General features: G+C 46.0%; 1 protein-coding gene across 2 annotated transcripts in view; it reads left to right on the forward strand.

Annotated features, from left to right (window-relative positions):
* Nucleotides 1-4,321: 4,321 nt before the first annotated feature.
* LOC138541388 (volume-regulated anion channel subunit LRRC8C) overlaps nt 4,322-25,517 on the forward strand; it is a 235,826-nt gene continuing 214,630 nt past the window's right edge. Inside the window, exon 1 of one of the 2 annotated variants that reach the window (XM_069641754.1) lies at nt 4,322-4,681. The gene's annotated coding sequence lies outside the window, so the exon portion shown is untranslated. The remainder of the gene's footprint in view (nt 4,682-25,517) is intronic. The other variant, XM_069641753.1, reaches the window with a different exon arrangement.

Below are 25,517 nucleotides of genomic sequence, written 5' to 3' on the forward strand. Positions count from 1 at the left end.
TGGAACTTCCCGCGCACCCCTGAAATACACGTACCCTGCTCGCACTGGGACTATCGCGTGTGGCACTTCCCGCGCACCCCTGAAATGCACGTACCCTGCAGAATTCGCGTGTGGAACTTCCCGCGCACCCCTGAAATACACGTACCCTGCTCCCACTGGGCCAATCGCGTGTGGCACTTCCTGCGCACCCCTGAAATACACGTACCCTGCTCGCACTGGGACTATCGCGTGTGTAACTTCCCGCGCACCCCTGAAATACACGTACCCTGATGGAATCGCGTGTGGAACTTCCCGCGCACCCATGTAATACACGTACCCTGCTCGCACTGGCCCATTCGCGTGTGGAACTTCCCGCGCACCCCTGAAATGCACGTACCCTGCAGAATTTGCGTGTGGAACTTCCCGCGCACCCCTGAAATACACGTACCCTGCTCGCACTGGGCCAATCGCGTGTGGAACTTCCCGCGCACCCCTGAAATACACGTACCCTGCTCGCACTGGGACTATCGCGTGTGGCACTTCCCGCGCACCCCTGAAATGCACGTACCCTGCAGAATTCGCGTGTGGAACTTCCCGCGCACCCCTGAAATACACGTACCCTGCTCCCACTGGGCCAATCGCGTGTGGCACTTCCCGCGCACCCCTGAAATACACGTACCCTGCTCGCACTGGGACTATCGCGTGTGTAACTTCCCGCGCACCCCTGAAATACACGTACCCTGATGGAATCGCGTGTGGAACTTCCCGCGCACCCATGTAATACACGTACCCTGCTCGCACTGGCCCATTCGCGTGTGGAACTTCCCGCGCACCCCTGAAATGCACGTACCCTGCAGAATTCGCGTGTGGAACTTCCCGCGCACCCCTGAAATACACGTACCCTGCTCGCACTGGGCCAATCGCGTGTGGTACTTCCCGCGCACCCCTGAAATACACGTACCCTGCTCGCACTGGGACTATCGCGTGTGTAACTTCCCGCGCACCCCTGAAATACACGTACCCTGATGGAATCGCGTGTGGAACTTCCCGCGCACCCATGTAATACACGTATCCTGCTCGCACTGGCCCATTCGCGTGTGGAACTTCCTGCGCACCCCTGAAATCCACGTACCCAGCCAAATGGCGTGTGACACTTCCCGCGCACCCCGGTATACACGCACACGTATTTTTTGTCAGCGGGTCCGTGTTTGAGGGTACCCCTTTGCACGTCATTTGTCCTGGAGGGCCACAGTATAGGACATTCATCATGGCAGTATATAGGTGCTATTTGTTGGTGCACCTTTTGGCGCACATTTCTTACAGCCGCAGAGACGCTACCGCCTGCTTTCTTGTGGCGGTCGTGTTTGTGCCTGTGCGCTGGTTTGAGCGTGCGCTTTTTTGCCCTATTCTATTCCATGAATACGTGTTGTAGGCGAGCGTGTGGGCGTTCCGCGCACTTGTGCCCTGTACTTCCCCCGTGACGCCCACGTTTTGGCAAGTTGTTCCCCATTCCGAGTGTTACGCCCGTGTTCCGCCTACTTTTGTTGCGTGCGCCGCGCTATGTGCGATTTTCGCTCTGGCCTGTGCGATTTTCGCTGTGACCTGGCGCACGCTGTTAGATGGCCTGTGCGCCAACGTGCGCCGCGCACTTTTTTATCGCACATCCGCTGGTTTTCTCGCGCACGGACTTCCATGAATCGATGTGCGCTGCTTTTCGTGCGATTTTCGCACTTGCACTGCGATTTTCGCTATTCCACTGCGATTCGCACGTTTTTGCCCACTTGCGCCGTGCTAATTATTCCATGAATCGGCCTGTAAATATGGCGACCATATATATAGGGATATTATTACCAGATACTGGAAGAGCCTGGAACCCAGAGAGACTCTGGGGTCAGCCAGGCAATTAGTCAGTGCAGCAGACAGGTAGGTTAGCAGGGGAGAGAGAAAGAAAACAGAGGAGAAACGTAGGGTCTTTAGCAGCTTCCAGAACTTCAAGTGGTCCGGCTCAAGATTGAGAGCGGCAGGGAGGCCATTCCAGAGGAAGGCACCTGCAGAGGAGAGAGATCTACACCCCCCCCCCCACTCTTTGCCTGGAGAAGTGACTGGCCCCTCAGAGAGTTGGAGGTAGCTAAGAGAAGGGTTTGAGAAGGAAGGTATTTTGGAGGAGAGAGTTGGATGCAGTGCAGGCCACAGCCCCAGAAAGCCTTAGCCTTATGGACGATGCAGAGGGTCTTGAACTTGATCCTTGCAGTCGCCAGGAGCCAGTGGAGAGATTTCAGGGCTGGAGAGATATGGTCCCTGGACTTGAGGCCAAGGATAAGTCTTGCAGTTCTGTTCTGGATTAGTTGCAGAGGGCGGAGAGTAGCGGAAGGCAGATTGAGGAAGAGGCTGTTGCAGTAGTCCAGCCTAGAGAAAAAAAACACAACTGAGGAAGTGCAGCTGGTAGTGGGCCTTCTTGGTAAGTGATGTGAGAAGAGGAGAGAGTGGAAGCGGAGATGACACCAAGGTCTTTTGCCTCACAGGAAGGTGGAGGAAGAGGACCCCAGGAGGGCCACCAGAGAGAGGGAAAGCAGGAGCAGGGGTCCCAATGCAAAGGATCTCCGTCTTAATGGCATTGAGGCAGAGATCGTTGGAGGCGCACCAAACCTGAATCACGGATAGACAGTCAACAATGAGCAAGGGCGTAGAGGAGGCTGAGGGGAGGATGAAAGTGAGCTGAGTGTCATCTGCATAATACTGAAAGTTAGAGGAGAAGGTAGAGATCAGGTGGGCCAAAGGGGCCAAGTAGTAATTGAAGAGGTTAGAGGCCTGGGGGACACATGCGGAGAGAGAGGTGGTGGAGAGAAAGGACCCAAGTTGGACCAGGGAGGGTCGGTCCAGAAGGAAGGCGGTCAACCACTCCAGGTCCTGATCAGTGATACCCAGGTTCTCACAGAGTCGATTGATCAGGATGGCGTGAATGTGTCGAATGCAGAGGAAAGGTCAAGAAGGATGAGGACAGAGGTAGGCTAGAATCAAGGTTAGAGAGAAGATATTCACAGGTGTTCAGGCGAGCAGTTTCTGTGAGTCTGGCTGGTAACAAGGAACTATTGTGCTTTATGTAAGGTTGTGTGTTAGTTTATATGGCACAAGCGAAAAGTACCAGTTCTCCAAACGGATTCTGTGGAGAGACATGACAACATTCTTATCAATTGTTGAAAATCAATGATCCTGTAGGTCGCTGTTCCGATTCACTTATTGCTTGATGTGCTTTGAATTCTGAAGTGAACTGCACTGAGAATGGGCACGTGTGGCCAGTTGACATACCCCGGAGCAGACGTTGGGGGAGGCGAGAGTTGGTACTGGGAGCTTCTGTGCTCTCTCACCACCTGTCGTATCACCCTGGCGTGGTCCAGTTTGTTGCGGTGAAAATATTTCTGAAACGTGCATCCTTGGGCCTTGAAATGTTGTTCCTCATGTCAAGACCGGTCCTTCTATGACCACATTGATGTTTCGCCGATTTCAGGCAACCGTCTCATGTTTGAAGGTGCTGTAATCTAGAGAATGGGGTGGGGTGTCCAAATGTTATGCAGCCAATAATGTCCAGAGGGTCCTAACAGGTAACTAAGCAAAATGTGGTACAGATTGGTGAAACAGTGTAGAATTGTAGGAGGAGCAACTTTTTGCCAAGCCACAAACCATTTTAGAGCTTTGCTTAAATCTGGGGAAAGGGGTGGGGTGACCAAATTTCATGTAGCCAGTAATGTCTGGAGAGTCCTAATATGAAAAATGGGGTGCAGATTGGTGAAACCGTGTGGAATTTTATAAGGAACAATGCTTCGCCAAGCCACAAACCCACAAACAAGTTTGGACTTTTGCTGAAATCCGGGGAACGGGGTGGGGTGTCCAGATGTCATGCAGTCAGTATTGTCCGAGGGTCCTAACAGGTAACCATGGAACATTTGGTGCAGATTGGTGAAACGGGCCACAAACCCAGCCACAAGCCTACACATGTTCACTTTTATAAATATAGATAGCACGTATGCCAAAAAAATATAATAATAAGTAGTATTATTTGGACCCTGGAACTCTCATAATAGTTTTCCTCTCAACCATACAAGCAGCTGTTCAGCTTAAAGAATAACACTAACCCACCTGCCAATAAAGGAATCGATAATGTGATTTTCCATCAGGTGCATAGTGGCGAGGAATAGTGGAATACACCACAATATTGAAATAGCCAGAATTACGTGAAAGAAACCCGCAAGATTGGAAGTGTCTAATTCCCAGATGCCGCTCGGGGAGCCGCGCTGATGGAAGTGGCAGGCTCTTCCTCTTTCCTCGCATTGTTGTCTATTTCTGTCCTGGCTGCTCCCCCGGGCGGGATCTCTTCTCTGCCGCGGCGCGTCCAGTGGTTCCCCACGTCCGGCCGGGATGTGCCCCCCGCCCCCTCCTGTCCAGGCGCTGCGGGGGCTCGGAGCCCGGGAACAGGCGAGGGCGGGGGGAGTCCGGGAGCCGGCCAGCGAGGAGGAGCCCTGCGTCACTGCTGCTCCCGGGGAGAGAGGGGGCGGCCTCGGGAGCGCGGGCCTAGCTGAGACCGGCTGCGCTCGTGCTAGCGGGGCTGCTGAACGGAGGGGAGAGCTCGGGCGGGCGCTTCTCAGCAGCGGGGGGGCCCGCAGTGCCGCACTGGAGGAAGGTGGCGGGCTGCTGCCGAGCCGGCAAGGTGAGTAGGGGACACGTGGGTTGCTTCAGGGAGAGGGGGCGCGTTTTGGGGACCACTCAACGCAGCGCTTCTGGGAGCAGCAGTCACTGCCTCCCCGCCTTAGGAGCCTATATTTAGGGAGGTGTGGGGGACGGGAGGAGGGGGGGTGGACGGTCCATGCAGATTGACTCCACGATCAAGCAGAGCAAGCCTCTACAGACAAGCTCTCTGCATGCATCTCTCTCTTTGCGTGCGCCTCAATTTAGAATCTCCCCCACTTCATCTTCCTACAGGTGCCAGCCTTTGGAGCCCTCACGCGAGTCCGCTATCCAGACAAGATAACAACCCCGCGTCACACCTACCCATGGAGACCTATTTTACATCTAGGTGGGAGCTCAAATGTTACCCGAGACCCAGGGAGTTGGGCCCAATTTGGTACCGAGGTTATTTTCCCAGGATCATTTACATTGCCTCAAAGTTGGTACCATTCTCAGATAATTATTAGTATTAGTATATCATAGAAGTTGAGCAATTGAACATTGCCTTTTGATGCAGGTTAACATTGACAATGTGAAGAGAGTGACAGAACTCCCCCGCTGCACGTGTCCCACATTACTCCCAGCCACCTCGTGCCACATACTCAGTGGAAAAACTCATGGTGGATGAAAGCAAAGGTTTCCAGGAATGCCACCTCACCTATGTTTGGAGACTTATTAAAGACCACTTAGTCTCAGAGACCCAATTTATCTGACCTACCCACACATGGGAACTGCCACTCCCTTACAGTAGGAGCCAACCTTCAGCTCCCCTATTCCAGATATGCCCTCCAACCCACCTATCCAGAGATCCACTTGAGCACACGTGACCCGAGGCCCGCATGAACTCACCCAACCAGACATCACTTCAGCTCTCACCCCCCCAATAGGTCATCTGACCCTGAGAACCCCTTCCACTCACATACCCCCTCCCCATAGTTCATCTATTCAAGAGAGCCTCTTCAACTCACCTACCCCAGGGATCCGCTTCAGGTCACCGGCTCTCTTCAGAACACCCAGCAGCAATATCCCACTTGATTCGTTAGGCCTAAAGTCCCACCTCAGCTCTCCAAAGACCCCCCTGCACGCCATATGGATGTAGTTGAATCATTGTCGTGGGATACATTATTGTTCACACTAGTTACCTCACATATCAACTTCGAGGGGATTCCCTCGAAGGCCACCATCAGGATAACCAGCTCGTGAGACCCATCCGAGAGCCCTTGCGCGCCCTCTTGGGAGATGTTGCAGTGCATGCATGGCACTGTATCTATGTTATTAGGAGGCCTGTTAGTGCATTAGCCAGATGGCCACACATGCAGCTGACAAATACGGGTGAACCCGTGACCTCGAATGGAAAATAATGACGTGTAGTGTAAGCAAGACCTCCGTGGAATGGAAGGGTCATTAATAAAGCTGCACTTTAAAGGCTGAACAACGTGCCTGCTCCTAGGAATATTGCAAGAGGCTGAATATGAGAAGATTCCGAGGCAGCTGGGCCAGTGGCAGAGGCGCCGCTCTCTGGACTGGACAGACCAGTGCTGTATGCGGGCAGCACCGTGGGGGGCAAGGAGAGGGCCGGCCAGAGGCTGGGCAGGCGCGCCGCCGTGCACTGCTCGTGCCAGGACAACAAGAAGAGGCTCGAGTCTTCCTGACTGCAAGGGGTCCATGGTGCGTGGAAACGGCTCTACTACCCGTGTTTTCTGCACAGTAGAACACAGGTTCCGCTGTTGGTCCAGGACCTTATTTACCGCGCCTTGACTGCCAGGGCGAAGAGTAAATCCCGTGCTAACGGGCAAGCCATGCAAACAGAAATCCATTTAAATAATGGGCGTACTTCCCGAGACCAGACTTAACAGTACAGCCAGTGTTCATTTCAATCTTCAGGCGACTTGCAGCATAAATGGCACTAGTGTTAAGGTACATACATAACATATGGTCACTTTGCGTTTCCTGCCAGGCATAACTTAGAAGATGGGGGCGGGGTGACGGAGCGGAAGCATTCATGTGAACACACACAGCAGTAAACACACCGCGAAAGTGTATGTCAATAATGCATGCCTCGGGCGCTCTTAACTTGATGTATTGGCTGCCAAAGTGTGTTATTATTGATGATCTGTGAGAACAATTTAACTTCACAGGTATTTCAGTTTCTGATGTGAACACCTGTGTCCTAGGTGTGCAATGTTGCTTGCATCTTTCTTACTTCCTATCCATCATGTCTAAAATGAAAGCTTTGGCGCCCGTGTTCCTCCTTACCTTCCATGTCTGCCCCACACAGCCACTAGGTTCACCCTGCTCTTGCCTACACTGTTGCAAGGTCTGGAAAAGATCCGGGGCTATGCTAATTTTGGGACTGTCGGGACTGGGGGCTAGCTAGCCTTTTTTTGTTGTAACCCCCGAGCTTCTATCTGGAGCTACAACCAAAAGACCAGGAACTATAGCTCCATCAGCCCCCCTCCCAGCAACGCCTCTGAGTACACTTCTGAATTCAGAGCACTGTGCGCCCCACTGTCCACCAGTATTTGCCCAGTCCGGCCAACTCACTACATCCTAAATCATGAACCCAACCTCAGGTCGATCAAACGAATAGCACCCGTTATTACAGTGCTTAGAAGATGGGCAAGCTGCTATGTAAGAATACGCACTATTATTATTCTACCCTTGCTTTCCCATGGCTAGAGTCTCTTCTCTAAGTAGATCTAGCACTTCCCACCCTTTATAAAGCCTTTCACTCCTCGGTTACTTTCTTTTTCCCCTAATCTACCGCCCACCCTCCCCACCCACGTATTTTACAACTGTCTACCAATAGTCTTACTTCTAATTTACTTTTTGTTTCCCTGTGCAAATTGCATGCATTCCATGTTCACATCTGTGTTTGCTTACATTTTGAAAGTGGCATGAGGCAGAACGCTTCAGATAAGCGTCACTTTGTGGTTTCTGCTACTCGCAAATAGCACCACTGTGGTTCTTGGACACCTTGTGGACTTTCCTTGCTTCTGGGGTCTAGCACTCTGTTGAGGTGGCTCGGCTTGGTCAGACCTCCTTCGAGGGTGTCCGGAGGATCTTCCTGGAGTTCGGGTCTGGCTTAAAGGCGATGCACTAGATTCTGTCTAGACATTTAAGGCACCAAGTCTTCTGAGCACAGTGACCAGCGCCAGGATGCTCTCAAGCGACCGTGTGCTTTATAAGTTTGGAACAAATAAAATAAATAACTCCAGGAGGCCTCCATCAGTGACACCAACATGTGGCCGTGTATTGTTTGCTGGCTTCCTAGAAGGCTGCTGTGGTCTTGAGTACCACGAGTGGTTAATGATAGGGACACCGATTATTACAGCGATTTGACCTAGAAGTATCGGGTATGAAGCGCTATATAAATTCTGGTATTCAGTGCTGGAAATGGAAAACATTTATCAGGGGAACCGTCACTTCTTAGGAGGGGCGGGGCTTTGGGAAGGCAGGGGTGAGGCGGGGCATGGCCCCTGGCCAGACTGCGCAACACAAAGGGCCTCAATACGCGGTGGGCAGTAAGGGGTTAACGGCGCCGGTAAAGGCACTAGAGCCGTTAACTCCTTACCACCCTATTACGAGGTCTGCTCGCGCGAACCGCTAAGGACGCCTGCTTTTACCAGGCGTCCTTAGCGGGTCACGCGAGCAGCCCAGCATGCTAACAATGGGCCCGTCATTAACGGGCCGGTTGTTAGCATGCTCCCCATTCCCATTGAGCCCTATCGGGGCTCAAATGGGAATGGGGATGATCCGGGTCCGGGCTCCCTGAATGGGGAAATACTGGGCCCTCCAAGGTCGGAATGGCTCGTTATTTCCCCATTCAGGGACCCGGACCCGAGTTTGGAGGCAGCCATGGCCTTATTAAGGGCATGGCTGCCTCCAAACTCGTAATGAGGCCCAATATCTCTACATAGAACCCAATCCTGGTGATTTGCATGAAAGCAACGAGCATTATGGGAACAACATAATGTCCACAATTTTAAATGTTAAACACGTCTTATAGTGAGTGATTAATTAAGAAATCCTTTAAGCAAATAATGGACCCTTCTGTTTTGATTGGTCACAATATTCACAATAATAAAGAGATCTCTGTGAAGTGCACGACATATATACCAGTTTGAACAGATAGAAGACTGTATTTAAGGCTTTGGCAGTTTCTGTAGTCCGGTTCCAGTACTGCGTTCTGAATGTCTGTTGAAGAATGGGTTGTGTAGTTGCACTACAATGAGCAGACTACTTTCAGAAAACTCGGCAAGAACACAGTCTGTCCGAGAGTCGTGTGTCTGGGATCCCCGGTTCTTGAGGACAGGGCCGGCAATGCATGTTTTGCTGGATCGCTGCTGCGTCTTGTTCCGGCCCATTTCCTGCACTGATGGAATTACATTATCCCCCAGGTGTTCGCTGTGTTTTCACTGTCTCAGATGAAATGAACCAGAACATGAGTATTTGACTCAACAAATCGCCGCAGCTGCCAAAGGAAATGCATACGCTATGCTCTGCTTACATTCACTAAGACGTATTCGCGACAATACAGATACCCCATTTTGGGAATTTCTAGAGGAGACAGGCATCGAATGAGGTTTGACACCCTAAAGTTTGCTTAAGCGTTTGCTCAAATTAGCCAGCATGAATGAACCCAAGTAGGAGTGAAGGCGCACTAGAAGCGTCTTCTGCTCTGCAGGTAGCAGGACGTTACTTTTTTTAGCCATCAAACGTTCTGTTCACAAATATGAGCTCGACATATTTGTTGTGGCCTGGCTCGATAAAGAAAATATGTAATGCTCCCTGTGCCGCTGCAGAGGCGTTGCTAAGGTGGGGGTGGGGAATGGGGAGAGGGTGTGCTATAGCCTCAGCAGAGGCGTAGCCAGGATTGTCTAACAAGTGGGGCCTGGATCTAATGTAGTAGGGCCTATCACAAGGGGAGCCCACAGAGGGAAAGGAGGCACAAACCAATCAAGATGGGTTTGGGTGGTTTGTCCCCCTGAGAAAATGTTTTAAATATTGGGTTAAAATGGTGTATTTTGAATGACACTTTCTGTGACAAATAGGGAAAAAGCCATGTAGTTTTGTAAGGTAAGACATGGGGAGGGGGGGAGAAACCAACAATGCACCAAAGCATTTTCCAACACATTTTTATAATGCCATCTCCCAATATATGCCAGTACTCTGCAAGTGAACAAAACCTTTCCTACTGATTGTACCCATACATGCCCATACTGGTGCTCATATATATATATATATATATATATATATATATATATATATATATATATATATATATATATATATATATATATATATATTCCCAAATAAGAACATACTCATGTTTGCTTTGCCCAAAGTGCCAGTAATGATACTATAACAAAATATGTTCATGCTGCCTCAGCTAATATTTGCCAATATCTTCATATAAGAACATACTCCTGTTAGCTTAGCCTTAATGACAGTAAAAAAAAAAAAACAAGCATTGGCAATACCAACAGTTTGGGGATTGGTGTGGGCATGGGAAAGGCACTTGCCAGGCACATCCGTAGTGGTATTAACTGGCCATTTATACTAGCAGGTGCAAAATGGTATGAGTAAATAGACATCTAATAGTAGTGCCTGGCAAATGCCTAATAGTTATACATAAGCCACAACTGTTGGCTTTGCTAATGCTGGTTTTAACAGGACTTCAGTGAAGGACACGCATAGTGAAGGGCGGGCATTTAAGACATTTGTATTACACCAGTAGTGGGTTTAGAACTCCAATGAAGTAATTAACTCTAACAAGACTGCTTTGAAAAAACACTGGCAGGCACTTTGAGTGCAAGGTTTGATAGTAAAGCTTCATTAAAGCAAGCTCAAAGAGTTCCCATGAGGAGCAAGAACTGGGTGCGAATGGCCATAGGGATTAGCATGACCATAGACAGTCAATGGGTGGGCAAATAGCCAAACACCACGTTGAAGCTGTGTGTCCCTCCTCATAGGCCATGTCTCCCCTTCCAGAATGCAATCGATTTGGCTAGACCAAACTATGAAAAGCCATGCCGTAGTAAGAAAACATGTCCTTGCTGGCTACGCAAATCCCTTGCCCCCCACATCTCATGCTGTATTTGCCCCCCAACGGTAGTAAACATTTTTATGCCACAGTAACAAAACATCGCCTTGAGGGCTGAACAAATGCTCCCCCATGTAAGAACACTCACCATCTTGCCTTTGATCTTGACACCAATACAAACAAATGCCATCCCACAATAAGGAAACCTGTCCTCAGCTCTTCTGTAGAAGAGCACTCAGCATGTTGTCTTTGGACTTGACACCGGTCCAAAAAATGCCATGCCACTGCAAGGAAACATGCCTCCCCATATAAGAGCACTCACATGTTGCCTTTACCCTTAATGCGAGTGCGAATGCAAAATTCTATGCCACAGTAGCACCCAGCCAGCCCCCTTGTGATACCTTCCCACACCGCAACCCATCCTTCACGTAATAAGACTCAAGTTGGCTTTGCCCAGAAATGGCAGTTATGTGAATCTCCACCCCCCGCCCCCCCTGGTCACAGCATTGCATAGATACACACACACACACTCGCCCACTATTCAAACACCCATACAACTTTGCAGTCCTTCACATGTGCACCCAGAAAATTCAAAAGGCATTCTCATTCACACTCGTACTCGCACCCATCTACACCACACACACACACACACACACACACACACACACACACTGCATTCATTCATATGCATGCACTTACAGACACCCCTTTGCATAAATACATGCGCACATCGCTTCACATGCATGCCTACATTCATACGTACATGCAATCCTCCACGTATGCATACACAAACACATTTGTTTTTCCTTACCTTTTTCCCACCGGACTCAGCACGATGCCGCCTCCTCCTCAGCTGCTCCCTGCTCCATAGGCCTCGGCCTCCCCCACAGGCACAGATAGGAATTAGAAAGCAGGGAGAGCTTTCTGGTACCTGAAATGCACGAATGCTCCTGCACAGTGACATCTGTAAATGTCCACACATCGCTGCTGAGTGGGCATTTACAGATTTTGGGTGAGCCTTGCCCACTCAGGCCCTACCCCGTCTATGCCTCTGAGCCTCAGGTCTTTTGATTGTGGCCCCAGATAGAAGCTCAGCGGCTACAACGAAAAAGCTAGCTAGCCCCGTGTCCCGCCAGTCCTGACATTAGTAGCCCCAGATCTTTTCCTGACCTAGCAACCTATTAAAGATATTAGATATACAGAGGCAGCTATAAAACATTCGGGACCCTGCGCCCTGCAGTGGTCCATAATACCAGTTTCTCTCTGTATACACACACCAGCAACCCCCCCCACAAAGAGTTGCTGTGTTTACACCGGGCACAGAACTCTTTTTCAATTTGAATGTTTCAGCTTTCAAAGCACAAAATTGCAAGGTAACGCCTCTAGCTCTGTGCGCTGAACACTTTGAAAAATATGAGTTGAAAAATGACGCCTGGCGATATCGCCTAAGCGAAGTGGCAGTGCCACTGTTTGGGCCTCCACACATTTGGAGGAATGCATATTGTTCTATCTTCCTTTCTGTACGTATATTTGAACCTAACCAAGGCTGGTGTGAGTCAGTGTTGGGGGGAACAGCAGAGCGGACTATTAAAAAGTATGGATTCTAGAGGTGATTCCTGGGACCCTAGCCCTGACATGCTTGCGCCCATAGCACTGAAGGAGGAGTGGCGGTGAGAGCCCTATACCCCATAGTCCCCATATTCAACACCACGGAGGGGCCCATTCCTCTATCATGTAAAGGCAGTAACTGAATTCCCAACTTCTGATGGGGTACGGGGTAGGGGTAAGAAGAGCAATCCAGCAAACTGCTGAGGGGCTGCTCTCAGATGCCACCGTACAACCCTAGCTAAGATCATCCTAGCAGAGCTACAGTAATGTGCACATAATAATACATCAGTCCCCTGGACGTGTAGGTTTTTTTACCCTGGTCTTAAAGCATGCATTTGTGCCTTGTTCTGAAATGTCTGTGTATTATAATAGCCGCCCTATAGTTAAGGTGAGTCGGACTCCCATAGTAACCCCTTAAAATTCTATTGCTAATAACTTTTGATTCGAGTAACGGATTTGACTGAAACTTTGAAAGTGATTAGGGACTTGTGGGTACCCCCAGACTGCACAGTTTCATAAAGATACAGTAAAGATTAGAAAGTTATTAAGAAGACAAACAAAATGTCTCCAAAGTTGCAGCTTACCTCCCATTCGTTTTTCCATAGACAAACAAGGTACATTTTTGCCAAAACGCAGAACCCGAACAGGTGGACGGATTTGGACTTGCGATCCATGCATGGTTTGGGGTTATTCCATGCAATAGTTATTTAAATATTTGACGTAGAAAGGGGTGTCACATTCTCAAAAATAGATGGCTATATCTCAGGGATTTACCCTAAACTGGGTATTTTTAGAAATTAAACAGCTGCTATCTTGTTTTTCTCTCGATACGAGAGATATTCGAGGTTATAGCCGAGGATATGGGAAAATAAACGCAGGAAAAAAGCAATTTGCAGGTAAAAAAACATGCAAATGCCATAATTCTAGAGGTGGGTCGGAGGAGGCTAGAGGGCACTGGGTGAAATTTGGGAGTTGGTGGTGGTCTATGGACTGAGTTTGCAACACAAATCTTTCTGTAGCCTCGGCTATAGCACCGGATAGCTGACATCTCAAAGCAAAATGTGTCACAGAAACAGCGTGTGTTCTGGGGGGGAAAGGGAGAGGGGAGGAGAGGAGAGGTGAGGAGGCCACCAATGTGGGGAGCTGTCACAGATGAGGAAGGCACTTGGTGAGGGCCTGGGGGGGGGGCAGGAAAGCATTTTTCCCATACTTTTTTCTGATTTTGGCAGATATATTCGATGTTATAAAGGACTACGGATAGCTGAGGGGGTGTGTAGTTCAGAACCCACAGTTACAGTTTTTTAAAGAGATATTTTTACAGCTACAGTGATGGCGGGTGACAAAATCACTGGCTATGGCCAGTGACATAATTGCCCTGCAGGTCACCCATCCATGCAGTAACCAGAACATACCCTGCTTAGTTTTAGAGGATGAGGCCAGCCTCTTCAGGCCATGTTTCCCAATAGATGAGCCAAAGTTACAACACCAAAGAATGGCCCGGCCCTTAACTTGCTTTGAAGCTAAGCATGGTCAGTCCCACTTAGAAGCTAAGCCGGGTCAGACCTGGGTACTGCATGAATGGGCGACCAATTGGGCATCCAAATTATTATTTTTTAAAACCGTGCTAGTGTCAGTCCTTGAAAGTTTTGCACTCAGAGACCATTTTATGCCTTTTGCTGAAATGCATTCTAATATTTTCAGTCTCCCGGTCAATAATATTTTTAAAAAATGATATTTTTGAAGCACCTGTGGATTTTCATTCCTACAGTTAATGGGACAAATCCTTCTTAGCTTCAAAGCGAGGAAGGGGTCAGCCCTCTAAGGCCATGTTGTCTAATAAACAAGCCAACCTTACACTGCCACTTACAGAAATGTGGACTAAGGGGGGCTGGATCCATCCTCGCTTTAAAACTAAGCAGGGCCAGTCTTGTTTACTGCATGAATGGGAAATAGTCCACACTCCTGAATGCTGTGTGGTTTCTTAGTTTTAAATATCTCATAACACACGGCATCCACATTATTTTTTATTAAACCATGCTACTTTCAGTCTTTGAAAGTTTTGCACTCGGAGACAATTTTTTTTGCCGTTTGCTGAATTGCATTATGGTATTTGTAGTCTCAGAGTCAAGATGGGGTGAATAATGCAACAACTGTACACCTTTTGTCTATCATAGTTCTATAAGGATTTACATATTTGAGTGACACTATGGTATGTGTACTTTTCAAGTTAGCTTTATAAAGCAGGGTATTTTTGAAAGCCGGACATGGGGGTGAGGAGGGGAAATGATGTGAGGGCAAGTAAGTCTTGAGTATTTGCCCACATTGTGACAAGAGAGTTTGCAATCCTGGACACTGGTGCAGTTTTTCCCCCTGATTCCGGCTGCTTTTCAGGGCACCATTAAAGGACACATGTGAGTGGACAGCGTAACTTTTTTCAGAGGGCGGACACAACTCCTTGTTATTATTTTAGGCAGGCATGCTTGTGCAAGTATTTGGATACCCAGATTTTACTCAGGTTGTCATGTTCCCAGTGCTGACGCTTACCCACAAGACCACAAGCAATTGTTTCGTATTGGGATTTTGTTTTCCATGGAATATTTCACAACAGATTGCTGGGTTTAAAAGGTGAGCACCTTTTATACTTTGCCAACATATTTATTGGAAAATTTCCTCTCCCAGGTTATTATATGGTGTTCATTATTTATTTTTTTTAAAAGTCCAATGCTATTTTGTTTTGCGCACTTTCTTCTAAGTGGAAGGTCAAATTAACTATGTTTATATATTTCACTTTAAGATATATGTTCACTTACTGTATGTATATTCATGTGTGCCAGCTTTTGATTTTCGCTATGGGGGCAAAAGTACCTGGGCATATATTATTCTTGCAGCCGGTCATTTTTTCCCATTTTTACATGCTGCTTAAATGTGGTTAGTTGGGGTTGTGTGATGTACCACAACAGTCACCAAGAGACCGCCCATAAAACAAAGGGCTTGGAGCACGCTGCTTAACCTAAGTGTGTGATCCATGGCAAATAATGTAATCTCACAGGGCATTAACTAAAACATTGGGAGTTCTAAAATCCTGCAATGTTTTATACATAACAATACCACTGTCAAAACAGGAGAAAATCAAATTGTAATTGATGACTGCCTTTGAGCGATGGGTTGCAAGTGTTTTAAAATACAGAGTGGCCGTGCCCACTGGCCATGGTCAAAGGCCATGGCTAGTGGTTTGGTAGTGCTCAGCCTTGCCCACCAGCCATGGGCAAAGCCATGGCTAGTGGTCTGGTAGAGTTTTAAAATGGACAGAGGAAGTGTTCTAAAAATCTATGGAATAACAAAACCCTTGAAATTCAAGGAAAACACTTAAGTTGCAGGGACGTTAAGGTGAGAACTTAACACAACAAAACCCCTGAAATTCACCTATAGCCACCTTAACTTTGCACCCTCTGTTGCGCAGCCTATGACCACAATGATGCCATCACTTCCCTGTTCGCTCCGCGGATAGGCATCCGATTGGTCCAGAAGGTGATGTGTGGTCTGCTGACATTAGACGCGCCTGCTGTTTGGTCAATACAAAACGTGAGGTGTGTCAGATACTGTTATTATAAGGGTATTTGTTCCCCATTCTTTCAGTAATCCACCTCCAGACATCTAGCGTAGTGCGTAAAATGTACAGGAGTCTACATAACATGTGCTCAGTAGGGCTGATCTGATATCTGTCAGGGCTGCGGCGTACGTCTCAAGATCCGCGTGTGCAAATTCTTCCACTTGCATGCAGTTCCTCTGCAGGTTTTCCTTTCATTTCCGTAGTGCTGCTAAGCATACTTGTGTGGCGTGCAGTCTATGTGGAAAATAAAAGTGTGCAATTGCAGTAGGTCCCAAACAATTTGTTTAAGAATTGCCTCGGTTTTCAAAGGGGAGGGGGACGTAATTGATAATGCACACAAGATTCTAAACGTTTATAGTGTTCACACTTTCTCTGGCCCTTCTTATAAGATGATTGAATGATTGCCTGAAACAGCTGTATCCCTTTTTTTGTTTTTTTTGGTGCCTGCCGATCCGGCTGAAGATGCCATGCCTGTCAGCTCATTTCAAAATGTTATTGCATATGTTAACAAACCTAGTCAGTTTATGATTTTCAAACACAAAAAGGCTGTGCAAAAATGTTATTTTCTTTTGGTACAAGCAGTTTTAGATTGTGCAGTTTTTTATCCTCGAAGAGCACATACCTGAGCGCAAAATCTATAAATTATAAGGAGATCAGTCAGTGCAGCATAGGTAAACCACTTCGGTTGGTTGAAGCATCTGTGCGGTTTGTAAATCATGATTATACAAATTATAATTTAGATTGTAATGGATTATATTGGAGAATGGTTCTGAATGAATGAATCTTGCAATGGCCGAAGACCCTGGTTTTATTACTGAATTTGAAGAGTATAAGCCACAACTTGAACTTCACTAATCCTCAAAATATTTACTGCTCCACCACACAGAATAGCTGACAGCGGGGTGAAAATGGTCTGTGATTATTGAGCATCTTTTGGAGAGAGTTACCTTTGGCCAGCAAATACACACTTGAAGTGGCACAGCCTAAAATGTACATGCTATCTTAGAAAAGGCATACCACCAGCTTCAGGATTGGTTCCCCGGTGTGCAAATTATCAAGGGATGTCTACTGTCCTCTGCACGGCAGAACAAAGAAAAACAGCCATCTTGCAAGCTGAAACCCTAAATGCCCACTTAAGCAAAGCCAATATGCTTTCTTTGAAGGAGTAACAGGCCCCCCCCAAAGGCTCGAAGGACTATTCCAATAGGAACGGTTAAAGATCCTGCCACTCTTACCTCACCCAGATTTTCTATCAGTGTAGGTGCAGGGCTTCTTTTCCCTGCTGATGTGTTCAGTAAAGCTCCACTGTGCACTCATAAATGAAGATGGGCATTTGCTTTTCCCAATTAACAGACCTGAGCGCCAAAGTGCCCACTTTTGTCATAAAACACAATTATATAAAAAGATGAGTTCCTGGTGCTGTTTGTGTTGTCAGTCTGTTAAAAAAAAAGTCTAAAATGGTCACTAAATATTGTTATTTAAAGTTACTTTAATATGTCTGCTATACCGCGATAACCATGATATACTGTCATTTGGCTGGAAGGTTATCATACCGTTCAAAAAATCATACCGTGACATCCCTATTATAGATATGCCCGCGTCCAGATCTTTCTAACTTTTATGGGGTTGTTCAGCCTTCTAACGTTCCATGATATTAATTTCAGGTGATCAACCATTTTTGTAAACCGTGTCTGTCCCTCATCCCCACAGTATTGGCTCCATCCGTGTCATTTTCCATAGTTCATTTGATCAGTCCCATCGACCACTTGCCACTGTATTTTACAACTTTTTTACCCCCAACTCTGAGGCTGTCAGGGCTTCCAACCATCTATGCCCTTAATAACCATACATCCCGTAACACTATCCCTACACTCCCCCCACCCTCACCATCTACCCAAACTTGATGATGCAGTACCCAAAAACTGTGCTGTTGATAGCCTTGACCGTCTGTGTGGCTCAGCATACCCCACATAACCCATTATACATTGCCTGCACATTGAGACGCTCTGGCGTCGGAATGGTCGCACTCTTCATGTATAAAATCGTTTCAGTCGTTTTCGTCACCATGGTCTTCTTCGTCTCTCCACGGTCTGTTCGGCTCATGTTTTGGTTGCAGCGGGGGAGCAGGTATTGAGGCTTCTACATAGAATAGGGCTTCTGCAGGATTTTCAAAAAAGTGGGCTCTGCCTCCTTGTTGGATCCTTAGTTTAGCGGGAAATATCAAGGAGTATGGCATCTTCCGTGCTCGGAGGAGACGCTTCACGGTATCATATGCCCTCCTTTGCACCTGCACTCTGGCCGTGAAGTCCGGGTAAATGTGTATATTGCTGGATTCGAAGCGCAGCATGCCTATTATCTCCCTTGATAACCCGAGGATGACGTCCCTATCCCTGTAGTTCAGTAATCTTGCGATTATGGTACAAGGGGGTGCCACTGGACGCGGGGGAGGGGCGAGCGTGCGGTGAGCTCTTACACCAGAAATTTCCAAGGATAGTTTTGAAGGGTCGAACAGTGTTTTGAGGAGGTTCTCTACAAACAGCTCCTTGGGGCCCTTGCAAACCCACCACTCTGATGTTGTTACGTCTAGACCTTGATTGTAAATTGTCACATTTATTCCTCATCTTCTTAAGCTCTATTTGCATGGTTGCTAAAACTCAGTCATGATGTGTTAAAGTGTCTTCAGTTGCACTGAGACGCGTTTCCTCTTTATTGATGTAACCACTCTCTTTCTCTAATTTCGCCTTCAAAGATCCTATTGTACAGACAGTATCGTCCAATTTGACATTAATGGACATAAATCCATTTTGCATTGTTTGAAGTAGGTGGTCTTCACGTGACCTGCTTTTTCCTTCCTCATTCTGATGCATGTTGGGTTGTATGGGTAATCCAGCTGTCGAGTGTCGAGGTCCGGTGAATGAGTCCATAGGGCCCTTTTTCTTGTTAACCCCTTTCGTCATGATGTTGGACGTGCCGAGGTCTTCACCCGCTGTGCAGCACTCCTGTTGTTACTCAGCGATGATTTAGTCCTGTCGAGGTTCCTGATACGATGGTTGTAGTACAGTGCAGCCTAGTTTAAGGATGTGCAGTCAATAGGTCATCTGTCCACCTCTCAGAGGGTTCTCCAAAATATATGTTGTTAAATAGTGGGCCACTGGATATTCCGGCGATACTCCTGTGCAGGGCTGTACTTGCTTTCTTTATGCTGTACTGGGTCCTTGTCATAGGTCGTGAGCTGCCCCTCCAGGTGTTGCCGTGGTCACACCCTACAGCCATTTACTGGATGTCGCAGGACCAGTTCTGGGATCTGTGTGGTGTGACGTTTGTACAGTTCCTTTTCCCGGCGAGGGCCGGGGAACTGGTTCACATCACAGTGTGGCCGCAGTGATTTTCCCTGGTTTGCGCTCCTTTGGTTTATCATATCCTCTGCCTTCAACAGACAGAGTCTGTATAGCCATGTGATCCCTTTTTAAGTCACAGTACTCCCGTGGGTATTATTGATTTTCCTCCATCCACACAGTACTTGCGTTTTAACAGTTATTGTAAAATCCCCAGTCAAATGGTTGAGTTGTTCTTAGTTTGCAGTATCTGCCGCCGGCCACTATGATGTTATCTGGTCACGGCGCGGGAAATGAGAGCTGACAGGCCTGCGCCTCTCACAGCTGTCTTCCTCTGGGCCGAGAGTGACACCCACCTGCCAGCTTTGCTCTTTGTGGGTGCCGCTATCCTCCGGTCTCGTTTTGGCAGGCACAGTAGACCATGCTGTTGCGTTTACCTTATGTAAACGGGTGAAAGTATGGGCGTCTGTGTCACGCGGGAGACAGGTTGTGCCACTCTGTTGTGTCTCCTCATTGCAGCTTACTTCGGGCACAGCTATCAGCAGACTTTGCAAGGCTATCACACGGGCAGAGGCGGCGGTAGTATACCACGTGTGTTTCGCATTAATTCGGAACGGTGCATACTTATCTTGCATCATGTAGATCAGGCAACCGGTCTTGTCGGGTGTTACTTTACTCTTGATTTCAAAATTCTGGGGTGCCATGCTTGATACCCAGACCACTTGCAACCTCCCAAGGCTCTGCACCAGGGGAAAATATCCGGCCCTTTCCCGCGCTGCTGCTGGGTTGTTGTCAGAGTCTATTAGCTGTGCCTCCCCTCTAAATGTTTCAGGTCGCTTTGGTTTCCATGGCGCACATGCTGCTCCGTTCCGCAGAGGACTGTTCAAACAGGATTGCTGCTTCTGCCGAAGGATCTCTGCCTGCTTGAGCGGTCTCGGCTCTCCCAGTTCTTCCTTTACGGTCAGCATCACATGTCCATGCTTGTACTCTGGGCTCGATGTTGCTTCAGTTTTCAACTCGATCTATGTCCTGTTGCTCTTGGCGGTATATGACTGTGCCCCTTCCACAGGCCGTGAGCCGCTCCACAGCCGCACCAGCTCCCGGTTGGTCTTGCTGAGTCTATAACTCCGGCAATACTTCACAGAAATGCTCAGTAGTTGGGGTGTATATGCCACAGTGTTTCTCAAACCCAATTATTTAGTTAAAATCACTTTCTCGTGCAAGGAAACAGATCGATTTCAACCAGGATTGATGGTGGGGATGGAGCCTCACGTTCAGGCGGCCATCGGTCTCGGCTGCTCAACAGTGTCCCTATAGCTTCTGTTTCTTTTATTTCATTTTTTGAGGTACAGGGTACATATAGATGGGGGATGTATAGTGCCTACAGCCTGTTGTATTCTAGGATGCAAGGAATGGCAGCATTGACTTTGTTTGTATCAAAGTTAACTAGGAATAGACCATTGAGTGAACGCAGACGTGACAGTGCTACGTAACACATACCTTCTTTAAATACTGTGCTGCCAATGTCAATTAATGCTTGACCTAGGGTTAGCCCATGTGATATGTGACTAGTGACAGCATATGCACGTGACAGAGAAAATTGCTCTCTCCGTACGTACATGTCTTTGAAAAGAAGGAAACGTCCTATTGTTCAACCAATTAATTTAACTTCTACAAGTTTGTCAAAGTGGATATTGACAAACTGAATGTTGTTGTCATGCGGATATGTTTGGAAGCCAACAAATGTACCAATTGCTCCATTTACTAAGCCTTGTTCTACGTTAAGGTTGCGTTTTAGAATTACTCTGCAGTTCAGACACAAACTTAATATTTTCTCCAATCTTGCTGTGTTGGAGATACATTTTTCTAAGCTATTTGGTCGTGCTGTTGCTTGTTGACACATAGGGAGTGTCGTGCCATGCACTTCTAGTTTGTCTGTGGAGCTGATATTCAGTATAGTTTGCATTTCTTTTTTCAACATTGTCTCGTTGAATTGACTACAGCTTGCAAGGGTTGGCATTAAGGACATACATTTTAGATTATGTTGAGCTAATAATTCCATGACATCAGGAGCAGATGTGTTTCGCCCATATAGCTCATGGATTAGTCTACTATTTAAGATGGATTTTGCATATTTAGTAAGCAGCCCAGTTCTAATGCTTTTTAAAATGTTAGCATATGTGAGGTCTGCAGACTCGCACATGTTTTGAGTTAGTTTTCTGTGGTGAAAATGTTGCCAGAGATTTACATTTCCAATGCTGCCAAGAGTATTACGGCATTCTTTGTGTCCTAATGTTTTGAAAATAGGTTGCCCTTTCACTGGCGTTAACTGTAGGAGGTCTCCGAAAACAATAACATGTTTTCCTCCAAACAGTTCCTCGTAGTTGGCTTTAGGACTTCTTGCATTCAGAGATGAATTAAAGCCAACATGAGGCTGGACGCCATGCTTACTTCATCTATCAGGAGCACTTTAATTTATTTTAGAATTCTGTGTACCTCAGTAACAGCTTCTGCTGACAATTTGTAGTATTCTTATTTGTTTTGGTGTTCTATGGGGAGGAATAGTAGTCAGTGTAATGTGACAACACCTATGTTGTAAGCAGCTAAACCTGTGGGGGCTGTTACTACAGCCAAATGATTGTTGTTAGTTAGGTTTTGTAGAAATTTGCTGATTATGTTAATTAAGATTGTTTTTCCAGTATCAACTTCTGCATTTACATGCAGTAGCAGAGGTTTATAATTTTTAGAGGTACAGGTTTTAGTTTCATCTTTAAAACCATGCTCAATTTCTTGAGTGACCTCTAGATAAATGGTGAGTTGTTCATCATTTAGCGGAGATTCCAGAACTGACTAGTCTTTCTCCGAATGCTTATATTGGTGCATGGTATTTTCTACCTCAGTCATGGCTATTTCTGCTTCATTTAGAATTAGTGGCTCTCCAAGTGGGCCTTGGCTTCCTGTAAGAGAAGGTTGACTTCCCTCAGGAGTGTCCTTGTCTACTTGAGTTTCAATTTATTCCTCTTGTTGGCGTTCATTGTCCAACATTTGTTTGTATTATTTGAAGTTGTCATTTGTTATACTGTTTTAATTTGCTTTAAATGCAGCTTCAAATGAGTCAGTCACTTAATAATTTCTTTTCTCTTCTCCAAGGTTTAAAAAGTTGGAGTAGGGCCATGTAATACAGTTCTCTATGCTGTGGACTTGGAGTTTTAAATGATAACTTTACATGATTAATTAGACTGGGTTTGGTTCGTTTCACTAGGCTTCCTTCACAAGTTGAAACTGAAGATTTGCCAGTTGTCTCATTTGGTGTGAGATTGATTTTGTAGGTGTCGTTTTGGGCAATGTCGTACAGACACATGTTTTCCAAAGCAGTACTTCTGTTTGGGTAGTATGTGTTAAGTAAATTGTTTGTTTTTTAAAATGTCCTGGCTTTTGGGATCATTTGTGGCTATGTTTTCAATCTCTTGGTAGGATTTTAGTACTCTTTTTTGGGATAAGGCTGGTCCAAGGAAGTTTCAGCCAGACAATGTGCTCAGATTTGCCATCTAAGGCTGTAACTGTTTAACGGTCTGCTGCTTTGTAGGACCCGCATTCTCTATGGAAGAGCATTTTTATACCGATGCTGTCCAATTTCTGTGATAGTGTTTTGTCAGATATGTCATCCCAGAGGTCCTTTAGCTCTGTTTTCTCAGCTATGGTGAAATAGACTGTGAGATATCTTGCAACTGCAGTGGAATTGTCTGCAATGTATTGTATGTCTATGTTTGCATTCCACAAGAGGGCAATGATTGCATTGTAATCATTGATGTACTTTGTCCCTTTTTAATTTTGTATGTATTTTTAGGGGATTTGCCTTTTACGCTGTGTCTAACAGAAGACATCAATATATTTACTTGTCCTTTTTTGCACACTGGTCTAGGGAAGCCAAAGCAACATTTAGTATAGTATTTCCCTTTTTTAAAATATTTACGTTGGCAGTATTTGCCACATTTATGTTTTTGGAAGCGTAACACTCATGTATGTAGGACACTATCTGTGGTTTCTGAAGGGATGCCACAGTTAATATATTTTTCAATAAACTGTAAAACAGTGGCATTAAAATCATGGCCACATTTTGGAGCATCTTTTATCCACAAAAGCATGTGGATGTGTGGTGCTGCTCTGGATTGATATTATTTTCTCCGAAAGAAGTTTTGCACTTCTCCAAGTGGAGGGGTAGTTTTATTGCAGATAAAATGCAACATGGCTATGAAGCGATGGTGAAAGTACCTTGATACATTTACAGAGTCAAGAGAACAGAGTCGCATTGTCCGTGGGCTCATGATGGGAGTGTAAAAAAAAAGGAAATAACACACAACAATAAACAAAACATTTGTAGTACAACAAAATATATTTATTTAAGAAAGGGATGGCGTATCGGAATGGGAAACATAAATGGGAGAATTAGGAATATCTGTACAATAATCATGAGGGGGAGAAGGGAGTGAGGTTTCATCAGATCGTCTTTGATTAAAATGTTCAGAATTTGATGGGGATAATTGCTGGTGACAAGGGGGATAAGTGCAAGAAGGACACTGATAGGGAACATTTTTAATCACATGCTTTTTGACGTATTGTAAAAGTTCCTTAAAATCATTACTTAGTTCATCCAATTTTTTAGTCAAGTTCATGATTTCAGTATTTACACTTGGAGCTAAGATTTCTCTTTCTGATTCCTGGGGTGGTAAATGATTAAACTGGGGAGTGGTTAGTTCATGAAAACTATGTACTGTAAGAGAAATAGAAATAAATATTTTACTGAGGTGTGTACAAAAAACATTATTTGTTGACATTAAAATATCTATTGTATACCATTGCAGATGTTATCGTCACTCATTTCTTTTTTTGGGAAGTTCTCCTTTAACCATTCAAGTGTGCTTGCTATTTCTGTGAGGTGAGAATAAAAAGGGCTTCTGTCTTCTAAAACATTTTTATGTAATGAAAGCTAATAAAAGAGAAATAAATACAACACACTTACTATTTAGTGAGAATGTCTTGTCCAGTAAGCACCTGCTATTTCTTAATCTGTATCCAGAGTTGTACTGAGGAGATTATATGAAGTGTACAGTTATGGTTTGTGATTGGTGCATTCCAATGGAATTAGTCTTACATTTTTAAAAAAGTATTTTTAAACGTGAGTATTTGAACAAATAGGTAGTTGTGATTTTCGGTACATCTGTTTGTTGGTTTCTCCTTGCCGCATTACCCAATAAGAAACTCAGAGTAGACATTTGTCCTTGTCGAGGGCCGGGCCCACTGCCCAGCTACCAAAGTTATATCACTATGTTTTGTATTTTGGAAAAAATAAAACACAAGACATTTTCAAAACCATGCTGGTTCTTGCTGATGCTCCTCATGCAAGTTTGCTGCAATTCCGTCCAGCACTTTCGGTCTATAGCCATGAGCAGAATTTGTTTTCACCCTTCCCGATTTCAAAAAACCTTACCACATAGTCAGTCCCTGGTGGCCATGCCCACTTTAACCCCATTGCCGGTCCCTCATGGTCATGTCCAGAAGCCAGATTATCCGATCATCACTATTTTTGTACCTACGTTATGACACTTTTCAAAAAATAAAACACATACACATTTGCAATACCATGCTTTCGGGTCCTTGCCAATGCTCTTTGCATAGGTTTGTTGAAAATCCATCCATGTTTTATTTTTGGAAAAGTGTCAACATGTACCTACATACAATAGTCAGATAACCTAGCCCCACTAGAGAAAATCCATTCAAACTTGCCACAAACATTGAAGGTTGGGAATATAATAATTTTGCAAACTTTTGTTCAGATTCGTCAGACGTCACCAAAATTATAAGCCATCTAAAAATGTAGCGACTCCCCGTATAAATTTGCCCCCCGGAAAAAATCACACCAAACTTTGCAAAAGCATTCAAATTTGGGTCTAGAATCTTTTGCTAACATTTGTGCAGATCTGTCAAAAAGCACCAAATTTGTAAGCCTTTGAATTATTTTAGGCCCCCCCCTTCTAATTTTGTGCACACTTTGCAAAACAGCACCAACTCTGCAGAACTATTGGGGATCACGTCTAAAATGATATTGCAAAATTCCATGCAGTTTCATTGAGTTGCACCAAAGTTATAAGCCATCCAAAAACAGCTTTTCACGGACCCTATAATGCAGAAATATGCATGGTTGTCCACAAACCTTTGTCAA

Source organism: Ambystoma mexicanum, chromosome 1q, assembly GCF_040938575.1.
Source record: "Ambystoma mexicanum isolate Mex_15411 chromosome 1q, UKY_AmexF1_1, whole genome shotgun sequence".
In the NCBI taxonomy this organism is placed as follows: Eukaryota; Metazoa; Chordata; class Amphibia; order Caudata; family Ambystomatidae; genus Ambystoma; species Ambystoma mexicanum.